The sequence below is a fragment of the Anabrus simplex genome, chromosome 1 (assembly GCF_040414725.1).
Source record: "Anabrus simplex isolate iqAnaSimp1 chromosome 1, ASM4041472v1, whole genome shotgun sequence".
NCBI classification, from domain to species: Eukaryota; Metazoa; Arthropoda; class Insecta; order Orthoptera; family Tettigoniidae; genus Anabrus; species Anabrus simplex.
The window spans coordinates 1,420,872,174-1,420,887,415 of NC_090265.1; positions in this window are offsets into that span (position 1 = coordinate 1,420,872,174).

A 15,242-nucleotide genomic window follows, 5' to 3' on the forward strand; every position below is an offset into this window, starting at 1 on the left:
ACGTAAGACAAGCAGCTATAAGTACCAACATAGTTGGGGATGTGTGGGACCTGGAAAATCCAGCACGGGTGAAGTTTAAGAAAGCGCAGATTTTTATCAGTGGAATACTGTGTAGGAGGGATACTGAATGGAAGGTGATTGGGGATTTAAATGAGACTATGGAGTGGGTATGTGGGAAACAGGGAGTGAGTTTTCTAGATCCTAATGGGTGGGTAGGAGATAGGGATCTGCGCTTGGATTCTTCTTCTTCTTATGACGCCGTCTCCCTCCGAAGGTTGGCGATCCAATTGATTATGATTACACGCGAAACGGCAGCACGGAAGATTTCTACCGACGTATGTCCATACCACCGCCGCAAGTCTTTCAGCCAGGAATTTCTCCGTCTTCCCACAGATCTTTTCCCATCAATCTTTCCTTGAATGATCAGTTAGAGAAGTTCGTATCGTTCACCTCTCATGATGTGCCCAAGGTAGCTGAGCTTACGCTCCTTCCCTTAAACCGCGGTGGTACATATAAGTTAGGACATTTTAGAAGGATTATAGGGAGGTACATTCAGGGAAACGGGGTGGCCTAGGTAGCGGTGTTAAGGGAGCAGCGAAGTGGAAATCAAGTAGGGATGACTTAAAAATGTTAGTGCTCAACTGTAGAAGTATTATAAAAAAAGGAATAGAATTAAGTAATTTAATAGATATATACTTACCAGATATTGTAATAGGAGTTGAATCATGGGTGAGAAATGATACAATGGATGCAGAAATTTTCTCACGGACCTGGAGTGTGTATCGTATAGACAGGATAGTAATGGTAGGAGGGGAGTATTCATTTTGGTGAAAGAAAAATTTGTAAGCTACGAAAAAGTTAAAGACGACAAACACGAAATATTATGGGTAAGACTCATCTCTAAAGATAATAGGCAACTGGATGTCTTTGGAGTGTACAGACAAGGAAAGTTTAGCGCAGACGCTGATTCAGAATTATTTTATAATATAATCGGCTATGCGGGGAAACGATAAGGAAAGGAACATGATTGTAGCGGGTGATCTCAATTTACCAAATGTCAATTGGGAATGTAAAGCGAACGGCAGGAAGCATGACCAACAACTAGCAAATAAGTTAAATGGGAAGGGCAACTGAGTCAGAAAGTGATGGAACCAACTAGAGGGAAGAATATTCTGGATGTGGTGCTTCGTCTTGCCAGAAAATTTCACATTAATTTGTTAGAGATGCGCGCACAGTCTCTTTCCTTTTACACAGTTCAGAATCTATAAACCGACTGATTAACAGATTTATCTCGGTTAGGCGGTTCTTTGCAATTTTCTGATCTGCTGTATTTTGCTTCGTGTGCTAAAGATGTCGTCCGACTGGGATCGTACCAAGTTCGGTGAGGGGAGCAGGTGTAGGTGCTCCCTCCTTCAAAGAATGTGTTCTGTATTACAATAACGTGTGGCTCTTGTTTGTTTCTAAAATTCCACTTCCCACGAGAAAGTTGCAACGGAAATATCTCAGGCGGTTCATTAGGTTCATTGGAGGTGGTTTATGGCGGGATGGGTCTCCCTGCACGTGCTTAAAGACAAGTGCAAAGGATTTGGCCTGGCTCCACGTCTGTCTCTTTGTTACCGAAATTAGAGACTATCCGTGGATTTTCAATACGTGTTTCATATGTGAAAATGATAAATTTAATTAAATTGTTCTTTGGGTAAAAGCATATTGGGTGCAATGACCCCCTGCGAACTTAGAAAATCTTAAGGAGTAATGGAAGATTTCTAGGACATAGGCTGCATGTTATAAATTTTGCAACCATATTCTATTGCTATTTTACCCACATTAACACATGTCCCATGAATATCTTCGAGGCTGTAGCAGTTGTAGACGAATCTCTTTTTCTCTAGTAGTTTGTTTCCTACAATTAGAACTTGGACAATTTGTTCTAGGATTTCCTTGATTTCCTTAGCCTCCTGTTCATACATAGACATTTTCTTAGTTGTACGTGGGTTTACTTCCTTCTGGGGATGTTTGCCTCCTACTGCAGGTGTGACTGGTATCTCATCCACTTCTTCTTCCTCTTCTTATGTGCACGTTAAGTCCTCTTGGTTTGTCACTGGATTGATTTGAGCTGCACCTGATGGTTGCCGATATAAATTGAGGTTGGTGGCATTGAAAATAATTTAACTCTGTCTAGGTTTCTGATTTTGTAGGCATTGTTTCCTAAGTCTGCAAAAACTTGATATGGGCCGACATAAAGAGGGGCGAATTCGGAGTAATACTTATTGGCAGGATCTGATATTGCTGGGCGGCAGATTAATACATGTTCTCCTTCTCGTAAGGGTCTGTGAAACCTCTTTCCCCTTATTCGCCTCAACCTGCGGTCAGCTTGCTGTCTTAAGTACTCGGATACCTGCTGAGCGCATATCTCCGGTGAAAGCTGAGGTTCTGGTGGGCAGTAAACAACGGGTTGTCAGGGTCTCACAGGATATTTGTTGTTATGCACTACTGATTGAATTTTCGCGGTCGACTCGTGTACTGTATTATTAATGCAATTTGCAATAACTGGTAGAATATCCACAAATCGCCAATGTTGCTCTGGAATATATATCCTATTAAATTTAGGAAATAACTCTGTGCCAAACCCCCTGACCCCTGAACTACCCCGAGACATATTAGTAATCCACACAACATCGACATTATCACGTTCGTAGGGAATAATTCAAGGCGCGGGATCTTCGATTAGGAAAGGCTGAAATACCGCCGCAAGCTGGAAACACTCCCTCGTAATTGGTGAACAAGGGGCAAAACTCTGACTACTAGCAATAAAAGAAAAATGACTTAGAACTAGGGTTTATTAATAAAATTCAATTGAAATATTAAGACAGAAAACAGAACTAATAAGTGAAATCTAAAGAAGTGTAAAGATAGTAAACATGGACGTACCTTGCATTAATAAACATCTCTGAATCATGGCGTGAGCTCACGACTAACACCCATTTGAACACATTATTACACATTTTAAAATGCTCAGCGCCTGTCAAGCACGCCTTCACTATATCATTTGCAGTGTAATTACCGTATTCACATCTTAATAAGGTCGCCCGTTTTACGATAAAATGCCATTCATTCACGACACTGCTTTACTACACCATTATGTAATCAACAATATGAATAGCTCTCACAACAATCCGCCCATCACAGAGAACAAGGGACAGATAAGAAGGAATGGAGATATCGGCGCGAGGCTAAAACCAGCCTCCATGGATCAAAACAAAGTATGATAAATCCAAAGAATACTTCAGGCACGCCCAATGCATAAATACGCAGCCAACATGGCGGCTACTCGAGCGATTATCAGTCACGGATAAAAATAAATTTACAGATCTGTGCCGAGAACAAAAAGGGGCACACATACAAACAAACTATAAAGGCAGGTCGACCGACATACCACCTTTTTCACTCCTCCACACATCAACACATACGCATCCAGCACTCACGCGCACACATGAGGGTATCGGGAAATAAAAGGTTAACGGCCGTTCAAATAACACAGTCAAGTGCAAATCATAAATTTATGACCCCACGGTAATTAACAACAGGTCTCCCATATTCCAAGTTTTTGCGTGCACCGTGCAATTATATTATTAGGTCGGGGCGAACCATCGCTTTATTCACATCCATCAACATGCCGCGTCTCGTGCGACCTTGATGTAGCTCCTTGGTCGAGACGAGAAGCATATATATATATATTGGGATTACAAAGTATGGAAGCACGCGGTGCACCAAAACGTAGCCACACAGCGACCCTTTTGCCGTCATCACAAGATCACAGCCACACCCACACGAAACATATCATACGACGGAGCGGAAAATATGCATGTCAATCAACCGTGACAGTTGGGAATGAATCATCACCAAAAACAAATATTAGAAAAAGTACCAACGTACCTGCAGTTATCAATAGTTAAAATAAGAAAAGATAAGCGTAAATAATCCAATCTTGAAGACGTTAAATGAATATTTATGACACAAAAACGCCACCTTAACCATCGTGGCTTGCATTGTTCTTACCTGCCACATACACACAGAGAAGATGAGCTTCAAAGAGAAAAAGGTCACCGCTCTCGTAAAACGAACGACCTCCCAGTTTAAACACAGAAGGTGCTGCTCTCTACTGGACATTACTAGACATACATAAGTAAATATGGGAAAATGAGGCTGCTAGAAGCCATTTGCATAAAAGAGTCAAATAAATGAACATGCAACAAGCATGGTTCAACCCTCATCACCCTCTCTACTGGGTTCGAATCTGGGTGTGTGGTAGAACTAAATACATGCCGAATTTCGAGCTGTTGTAGTGCTGTCTTAAATTGTGCGGAAGTAAATTGCGAGCCGTGATCTGTCAACAGTTTCTCCGGTTTTCCCATTGCTGGAATAATATCTGGGTTCAGGCATCTTAAAACTTGCTTTGTATTTGCCTTTTGCATGGGACAGAGTGTTGTAATTTTTTTAAATATATCCATGGTGACTAGAATGAAGTGATTTGCCCCTGCGTGACTTCAAGATTCGACCAAAAATGTCCATTGCGAAGAGTTCACGCGGCTTTGAAGGTAATATGGGAATCGGGGTCTGCTTGATTAAGTAAGAATTTGATTTTACACGCTGGCATGTGTCGCAACTAATGATGGCGTTCCTTACTGATTCTCGGAGATTTGTCCATGTGAACGTCTCTTGAATAGTAGCCACGGTCTAGTCAGTGACCTGTTATACGGTGAACGTGCCATATTAGTTGAATGTGTATGTCTGTAGGGACGACAATCTTCAATTTGGTACCGGATGTTCTTTATGCGTATATTTTAATAGCTAGTTATTTAAATATCTGTATTCTTCTGAAAGTTTTGGAGTTTTCGTAACGTGGATCACCCTGTTGTATCCTTCCCTTCCCTTAAAGTATTCCAATAGAGGTTGTAGAGCTGGGGCTGCTTGTTGTAGCCTAGGCAGATGACTTAATCACAATACGACGTCTCTGTCTTCCTGCGTAAGGACTACGTACTTTACGTATTCTTCTTTAGTGTTAGGGTTACGGCTTAGGACGTCTGTTAGAATATAAGTATTCCCTGCACAGTGCTCGATTTTAAAGTTGAATTTCATGCCGAACGATGCTTCTGGCTAACAACTCCTTGGTGTTTCTGAATGCCGTCTCGCTCTCCTGAGACCACTGCCATTTGTTGCTTTTACGCAGTAAATCTTGAAGTGGCGCAACTACTTCAGTGAATTCGGGACAATGGCCCGCAAAGAATTGGTACATTCTTCAAAACGAATAACAAGATGGTCTATCTATTATTCGTTTTGAAGAAATAGCTGTTCTTTACATAAATGTTAATGCTTTATTGTCCGTTCTTATGACCAGTGGAAAACCATAGATAGTTTTGCGCCAGTGCTGTAGAGATTGAACTATCGTCAACATTTCTAGTTCTGTGGTCGTATAATTTTTGTCGTGTGATCTTAGCATCCTACTAATGAATCCTAGATAAATTTTGATTTTAGTTTCATTGTCCTGTTTCTGAAATAGGACTGCTCCTGTGCCCACTTTTGATGCGTCCGTTTGTAATATGAAAGGTTTTTCAAAATTAGGTTATCCGAGTTTGATGCTTCTGGCTAACAACTCCTTGGTGTTCCTGAATGCCGTCTCGCTCTCCTGTGACCACTGCCATTTGTTGCTTTTACGCAGTAAATCTTGAAGTGACGCAACTACTTCAGTGAATTTGGGACAATGGCCCACAAAGAATTGGTACATTCTTCAAAACGAATAACAAGATGGTCTATCTGTTATTCGTTTTGAAGAAATAGCTGTTCTTTACATAAATGTTAATGCTTTATTTTCCGTTCTTATGACCAGTGGAAAACCATAGATAGTTTTGCGCCAGTGCTGTAGAAATTCAACTATCGCCAACATTTCTAGTTCTGTGGTCGTATAATTTTTCTCGCGTGATCTTTGCTTCCTACTAATCAATCCTAGATAAATTTTGGTTTTAGTTTCATTGTCCTGTTTCTGAAATAGGACTGCTCCTGTGCCCACTTTTGATGCGTCCGTTTGTAATATGAAAGGTTTTTCAAAATTAGGTTATCCGAGTTTGATGCTTCTGGCTAAAAACTCCTTGGTGTTCCTGAATGCCGTCTCGCTCTCTTGAGACCACTGCCATTTGTTGCTTTTACGCAGTAAATCTTGAAGTGACGCAACTACTTCAGTGAATTTGGGACAATGGCCCGCAAAGAATTGGTACATGCCTAGTAATTGCCGAATGTGGTTAATTTTAGTTGGCCTAGAAAATTTGTTAATAGCCTCAAGTTTCACATGGTTAGGCCTGATACCGTGACGATCTATTACGTGACTTAAAAGTAAGATTTCAACCGGACAAAAGTGAGATTATTTTATATTCACTTTGAATCCAGTATCAACAAGATTTTGGAATAATAGGCCTAAATTCTGGGTTTTTTATTCGAATGTTTTGCTCGCTACAATCATGTCGTCGATGTACAAGGTAATTACGGCTTTAACTTCTTCTGTTAGAATGCGATCGAGCGCGGGGATTAACGCAGAGCTTGAAATACGGAGTACTAACGGAAGTCTTTCAAAATTATAGTATTGCTGGTCAAACATGAGACCTGTTAACAATTTTGACCTGTCCTCCAGTAGTATATGGTGGAAGGATGATGTTAGATCTACCCCTGTGAAGATTTTCATATCTCTAAATCGCCGTATTACGTCCTTCTTGGGAGAAGCCTCGTCATTTTCGGGGATTATCTTCTCACTGTGTTGCCGGGTATCCAGACATATTCTCAATGGCCCATCCGGATTCTACACAATTACCAAACTATTTACGAATGGTGTTGGGCGTTTAGAAAAGACTCCACCTTCCTCCATTTCTTTAAATATCTTGCGAACCTCCTGGTAGTACTTCTCTGATACGGGATATGGTTTTATTTTCCAGGGTTGCCAGTCTAAAACGTTTAATGTATATGTAAAGTTTGGTATCATTACTACAAATGCATGTAATTGATACTTGTGTTCTTTTGTTCCTTTAAATCATGCGAATTTGTCGTTGATTGAATTCTCAACTCCTTCATTGACTTCAGTATTAAATATATCCTCAAAAATGTCTTGGTGATCCAATATATTCACTTCAAGTTCGGCATTTTCACGTTTCAAGGTATTATTATTTTCTTCCAGTGTGATTTCGTCATCTTCTTCTTCGTCCTCGGTCTCTGGGTTTATAGTAATCCTTTCAGTGTCCCCGTTCTTGCGAAACTTCACAACGTTACCTGCTAAGTCAATAATAGCATTCGTTTCCCGTAGAAAGTCTGCTCCGATGATTATGTTGTATTTGACTCTAGCCACAACAATGAAGGTATGATTAAAAGTCGTGTTTCCGATTTCTAAATCCAAAAATATTTGTGACTTTCAAGTGGTGACCTTATCTGGTACAATTCCTTTGGTCTTTGCTGTGGGGACTGTATTTTTGGAAGATTCGCTCTGTCCTTCAAATCATTAAATAAATTTCTCGAGATAATTCTTATACTGGCACCTGTATCCAAGAGTGCTAATACGTTAGTAAAATTTATTCTGACTTTTATAACGGGTAGCGGTGGAATCTGAGCGCTTTCCAGTTTTATGGCGTCTTTTAAAAGATCTTCGGGCTGTGCAATCCACGAATCTACCTGTGATATCTCCCAGTCTTAGTTATCGTTTTCGGCCTATCTGGGATACTCCTTGTCGTATCGGGACGTTAACTGAAATTTGTCGGTTTTCTTTAACGCCGTCCTCGTATGAGGGTGCACCTGGGTTTAATGGTCGGCTAGTTTGGACACATTGCTCTCTGGTGCGCTGTAATTCTACGCTTTCTGCTCAAGTTATGTCCGGATCCATTTCTTGTCTTTGAATAGCTTGTTTCCATATATCTGACTGGTGTTCATCATTAAGTTCAGCGATGTACTTTCGCCCCTCCTGATACCACGTATCTAGTTTTCGGTCATACTGATTTCCTCTATTATTTCTTTAATTCCATCTTCTTTGGTCCCTGTAATATGGTCGGTCTCTACCTCTGTCATGGGCGTCTGTCTTGGTAGTTACTTTGATAGTACCGCAGATTCATCATCCGATCTTCTTCTCTCCATTGATTTTGAATACTACGAGGAATAGCTCCTGAATTACTAGTGATATTAGGCTTCGTGTTGTCCTGAGTAATCTCGTCTGCCGTGTTTATCACGTAGGCTCAGTGCTCTTGTGCATGTTTAGTTATTCTAGGTGGGTTGCTGTTATTAGTGCTGTCTAATTGCCTTAAAATAGACTCTGCTTGAGGTGGATTTTACACTTTTGCCATGATAAGCATGCGTTGAACATCTGCGGGAAATTGCTTTATAATGGTTTGCACAATCTACGCGTTAGGTGGTGGTGAATCCAGCAGGCGTAATTTCACTAACTGACTTAGAAAGAATTCACTGAATCCGGTAAATAGTGTGGATGTGTATTTACGAATACAGCTCCATTCTTAAGGATTGCTGTGCGCTTAGCGACCAGAATTTGTCGGGAAATGCTCTCTCGATATCCTCGAAATTCCTAAATATGTCGCAAAATCCATAATACCATGTTTTCGCTTGCCCTTCAAGATATTTCTCTACGACACGCAGTTTTAGCTCTGGTGTCCTCATTTCTTTAAAATATTCTTTCATCTCTCTGAAGTACACTGACTGAACAAATGTCATGGGATAGAGGAGCATTGATACGTAGGTGTGTTGTCTGTGCACCACACGCCCCCTGTGCCAGCGGCAGTTGTATAGGAGACCTTGTGAGCAGTGGCTGTGCATGTGACTGGTGTAACATGGAGCGTAGTCGTGAGCTGACACCGTTCGAAGGGGTATGATGGTCGGTGCCCGACGGATGGGAAGTGCGATTTCGGAAGTGGCGCGGGAATTCGGCTTCAAACGATCAACCGTGTCCAGAGTGTATCGTGAATGATTGAATGCGGATGTCGCTGTCCACAACAGTCGAACGACCGACCGTCCAGCCACCCTCGATGAGCGTGACCAGCGACATCTGAGACGGATTGTCAATAGTGACAGACAGGCAACCGTGCAACAAATCACGGCTCAATTCAACACAGGCCGCGCTAGACATGTCTCCCAGTAGACAATCACTAGGAACATGTGTTCTATGGGGTATAGGAGCCGGCACCACATACGTGCGCCACGGTTAACCCAACGTCATCGGGCACAACGACGCGCATTTGTCGCCAGTCACCAGTGATGGACACTGGAACAATGACGTTAAACGTGATATGGTCGATGAATCACGATTTCAACTGCACCATACCGATGGGAGGCACCGTGTATGGCGCAGACCACATGACGCGATGGATCCCGCCTGCCTCGAAGGTGTGGTCCAGGGCGCTGGTGTCTCTGTTATGGTCTGTGGTGCATTTTTCTGGTATGGAATGGGCCCACTAGTTGTTCTGGAAGAGACTTTGAATTTCCAGGAACATGCAGCGGAGGTCCAACGACTGCCATGGCCACCCAGGAGCCCCGATATGAACCCTATCGAGCATATCTGGGATGTCCTGGAACGCATGCTCCGTGCCATGGATCCTGCAACCACGAACAGACCAGCATTGGCGGCCGCTCTGCAAATGATTTGGTGTTATCTGAGTCCAGAGGACTACCAGGGACTTGTCGACTCACTTCCACGGCGTCTCTATGCAGTTCGCCGGGCCAGAGGAAGCCCCAAACGCTATTAGGTGACTATCCCATGACATTTGCTAAATCAGTGTATAGTTTTGGAGTAAGCTGTGCTGATCCGTTGAACTTCTTAGGCTAATTTTCACTATTCTAAGAATGTCCACTATCTGTGGTGAGCTAACATTACGTGAAGTCTCTGGAGATGTTTGCTCTGTTAAATTAACGAGCACTTGGGGTGAGTCACGATGCTCGTCTGGTTTGGCCTCCGGCGTAGGCGGTGTTTGATTAAGCGCCGGTTGAACTGAATTTTGTTTTTCTACCGTCATTTTACTAATGTAGACAAGTTTTACCCTTCGGTCTGCACTGCCCGTAACTTATGAACGCTGACGTCACTCACCTCGCGCCGTATAGATTCCTCGCTACGCACGAGTTCTCTTCCGTTCGCAGCTATCTTTGTGATCATTCTTCGATTTTAGAAGAGACATCTTGGTAAATGTTATGGTTTCGGCTTTCAAATTAGACATTTCACTCTTTAGTTCCGCCTTGTCAGCTTCGCGTGTCTCTATTATTTCCTTACAATTTTTCTATAGCTTTGCGGACAGTTTGTTCAATTCACTCCTACTTTCCTTCTCAAAGTTTCCTATTTTCTCTTTTACCTTCTCAATTCCTTTACTAAATTCTTTGCCTTGGCTTTGAATCAAAAATAGCGTCTCCTTAACATTTTCATTGAGAATATGGGTATTTACGTTTAATTGTTCTTGCATTTCTGCATGAGCAATGGCCTAACTTTTGGATTTCCTCTCTAGTTTCTTTCCTATTATTGTTACAGCCTCCATCAACTTGTTCTGCTTAGCTTGCAACACTTTCCTAAGCTCAACCTGACTTTTAATACATTTCGCCTCCAGTCCTTCTTCACATTGTTTAACTTCCAGTGTAACCTGTTCATGTATCGCCTTAATATTGTATTTTATTTTAGTCACGGTAGTTTCTACTTTACTTCACAATTCGACCTGACTACTTTTAAGTTCAGTCGCGGTAGTTTCTACTTTATTTGCCAATTCGACCTGACTCACCTCTACTTTATTCGATAGTTTGGTAGGGGTAGCAGTAGTGGTCACGTTTAAATTAGCATCTGACTGTATCAATTTATCCCACTATTCCTGTTTAATTGACATTATAATGATATCAAAATATAAACGAGATCCTTGAGAATACTGTATACATGCAACCAACATACTATAAGGCATCGCAAAACATATCCTGAAAGAGAAAATAATTATCCTTAAAATTAGGATAGTGAATACAATTAATTACATAACAAATGTCACAATCACATGTCAAACAGTAATTTCACATTGTTTATACCATAAATTAAATTTATTTACTATTGATGTGTCTTCATGGTTTTCAGCCTGGGTTACAGAAAGAATACATCACTAATGGCTTGCCCGAAGTACACCACGTTTGGTGTTTTACATACCGAGGGAAACTCGCCTTACGTAAGCGCCAAGGTTATTTTTGATTTACGACCCTTATGTGCCCTTTTGACCAGAGCAAGTGTGGTGATGAGCCTCTTCCAACTCTTGCCACGGCCAGCTGAAAAGGAAACATAACTTACAACTACGGAGACGCTCTTCTCAGAGTGTTGGGCCGTCCGGTGATTCCTCGTTTGGGCTAGTAAAGGGGTGTCATGAATTAACTACCCGTCAAGTTATCTGCTTAATAATATAACCCCAAGTCTGAATGAGATTAAATTAAATCAATATTTATTAATCAAAACAACTAAAAAGAAATGAAGTTAAATTTAAATAAAATTGCAAATCGAATGAAAATTAAGTTAAATTACTTAAATTAAATTAATTAAATAAACTGAAATTAAATAAAATACCAGAAAATTCTAACATAACACAATGACATTTATAAGAGCTGAGATAAAAAATAACTTACATCAGAAAATCAAGGTTACCAGTGAAAAAACTTAAAAATAATTCTCTGACCTAATTCCAAAAGAAGTTTCATAACTCAACCACACTGACATAGGTACTGTTGTTAAGATTGACTCTATAAATTTTATTTGTCCCACGATGTAATTAATAACTCCAAACAGTCAAATATTAGACTCATAAAATGTAAACGTGTGACCTAAGCTTTGAAATGTGACCATGAGCACAAAAAACCCTTCATTTCAATGTAGTCTTACATATTTATAATTGTTCAAAGGCTGTATATCGCCAGTCATGGCTGTCTTTACATTTAGCATAAATAATATTAAAGACACAATTATAAGAAATGATATTATTAAATATAATTCCACTGTGAAGTTATCGGACCAATCCTAACAAAATTAACAGAAGAATTACATATGGTGGGTTAGTGGTCAACTTAGCCTTTTCTCCTATTGAGATTTATTAACATTTGCCGCTGGTTGCGTAAACACACCCAATTGTTTTATCTTCATTATACATCATTAACACTAGAAAATATTTTTCAAACTCATAACTAAGTTGGCGGCGTTCAATTTTATTTACACATGACCGATCTGTTTGTTGATCTGACATTAAATTTATTGTTACACTTAATTCATTGTAACATTTAAATTACATAGGTTTTGCGCTGCCGTTCTAGGGAGTACAGACAATGCTGACGTTATTTGGACTGAGATTAACGGGCTGTCCATTCTACCTAAAACTATCACCTATTTGATTAAAAAACTACAAGCTGTGAAATATTTACAAAATGATAATACAACACTAACAACGTAGTGTTCAGGAAAATAGGACAAATGACACAATACATCTCAGTTTATCTACAATCTACTATTTACATAACTCAATGTTCACGACCTTCCAAGCTTATTTTAATAATCATCAAACCCTTGACTTCGATTGTTACCAATGATCCAATTGTCTGCAAAAAATGATGGTGATTAGCAACCCTAAATTTATTCATGAGAATTACACACGCAAATTCGTATAATGAAGATTAATGTTCACCAAATCAATTAATTAATCAATTATTTTAATTCGTGAGTTACCATGGTTAGTCGCATGCAAACATCCATTTTGAGCATACAGTGTTTCTTTACAGTTACAATAATTTATGTGGAATATTTATCAATTTTAGTTACCATTGTCGGCAATCATTTCACGTTTATAAAGCATTACCTACCTTATCATTTATCACAAGATATTTTAACACTTCATAAGCAACACTTATATGATATTCATTGCTAGCTCGCTAATGTGTTAATCTCATATGGGTCCGTTATATTTCATTAATTCCTTATTATCCCTGTTCATCGAATGCGTCTTTAATATTCATTCCTCTCATATATCATCGTAGATTTGCTCTTATCCATAGAGCTATTGATATTCTTCCTTATTCGTCCTTTACCCTAAAAGACGTATTTTAATCACTCTTCGCGACACGCATGTGTGTAGCCGTCTCTGGCTCACTGCTATATTCAATGATATTATCTTCAGTTGTCTATTTACATTAAAGACAAAATTCACTTCTCACATTTTCAGGGATATCATACAATCAACACTTATAATCAGCTTCTCTAGCTTTCAGTTGGACCTGTATTTCATTTATTTCTGTATCTTGCGAGTTAACAATTATTATTATTATTATTATTATTATTATTATTATTATTATTATTATTATTATTATTATTATTATTATTATTATTATTATTATTATTAGGTTTGATGTGACCGTGAAACTCTCACGACGATTACCATTGTAAATTACACCTGTTCACAAAACCTGAATAAATTGATAAACCAATTATTCGATGCCAACGTTTATTATTATTATTATTATTATTATTATTATTATTATTATTATTATTATTATTATTATTATTATTATTATTATTATTATTATTATTATTATTATTATTATTATTATTCATCTGTTTACCCTCCAGGTTCGGCTTTTCCCTCGGACTCAGCGAGGGATCCCACCACTACCGCCTCAAGGGCAGTGTCCTGGAGCTTCAGACTCTTGGTCGGGGATACAACTGGGGAGTATGACCAGTACCTCGCCCAGGCGGCCTCACCTGCCATGGTGAACAGGGGCCTTGTAGGGGGATGGGAAGATTGGAAGGGATAGACAAGGAAGAGGGAAGGAAGCGGCCGTGGCCTTAAGTTAGGTACCATCCCGGCATTCGCCTGGAGGTGAAGTGGGAAACCACGGAAAACCACTTCGAGGATGGCTGAGGTGGGAATCGAACCCACCTCTACTCAGTTGACCTCCCGAGGCTGAGTGGACCCCGTTCCAGCCCTCGTACCACTTTTCAAATTTCGTGGCAGAGCCGGGAATCGAACCCGGACCTCCGGGGGTGGCAGCTAATCACGCTAACCACTACACCACAGAGGCGGACATTTTTATTATTATTATTATTATTATTATTTATAAACACACAATATTATTCAGATGAAGATGATCTGACAAAACAATTATCCAATGTTTGCACTCTGATAATTATTATTATTATTCGGATGGTGATTCGCCGGTAAACAAAGTCAAATTTTACGATTTGGACATATATGTTAGATCTTTCAATTTATACGCATTCAGCGAGCTTTTACATGGAAAATCCATATAATCATTTATTATTATTATTATTATTATTATTATTATTATTATTATTATTATTATTATTATTATTATTATTATTAGCTTACAATAATTTAGACTTCGATCGCCAATCTGATGGATTTTATCTCTTGATTTAACATATGATTATTACAACAGATACGTCACATAACTGTCATTATTTTTAGTTGGTCCGGTACGTTCTACCGCACCATATCATTTTATGGTACGTTTACTTTTTCTGATGTCTTCACGATTCTGGCGAACTCTAGTATCTATGAACTGTTACTCTTTCCCATCATGTGTCGTTAGCACTATGTAATCCTTCTCTATTCCGACAGATGGCGTCTTATACGATAGGATAGGTCAAAGCATTTCTTTTTGCCCCGTCTTGTTGGATTATCTTTCTGATGGATTTTTTGAGATCTTTCGACTTGAGAAGATGGAAGGATTCGATTTTCAAGTCGCCTTTATGGCTTATAAAATATATTTAAAAAAAATTCAAGATGTCTTTGTACACATTTCAACCTTTTGAGTATGCTGTTTGCTTATATAATCGAGGTATTTATTTTTCTTTAAACTTCTTTTAGTAGGGTTAGAAAGGCTTCCCTCATTACGTGTTTTTCTGATTTATTGTGTTAACCTTGATTTTCTTTTATTGATCCGCTATGTTTATTTTGAGAATAGAAGGTAACACGGATTCTTGTGTGTATGAGATTGTTTACTGTGTTCTTCCGATACCTTTTACCCATGGCGCTTCATTAACATTTCGCTTGAGCTCATGTCGTATTATTTTATCGCGTGTTCTGTATAATTCATATCCATTTCATTGATCTGGTATGAATTCAAGCTAACTACGCGCTTAGCCTGCTTCTGTGTGTTTTGGTGTTGGATACACTCCGTCTCTTTTGATGGACCACTTT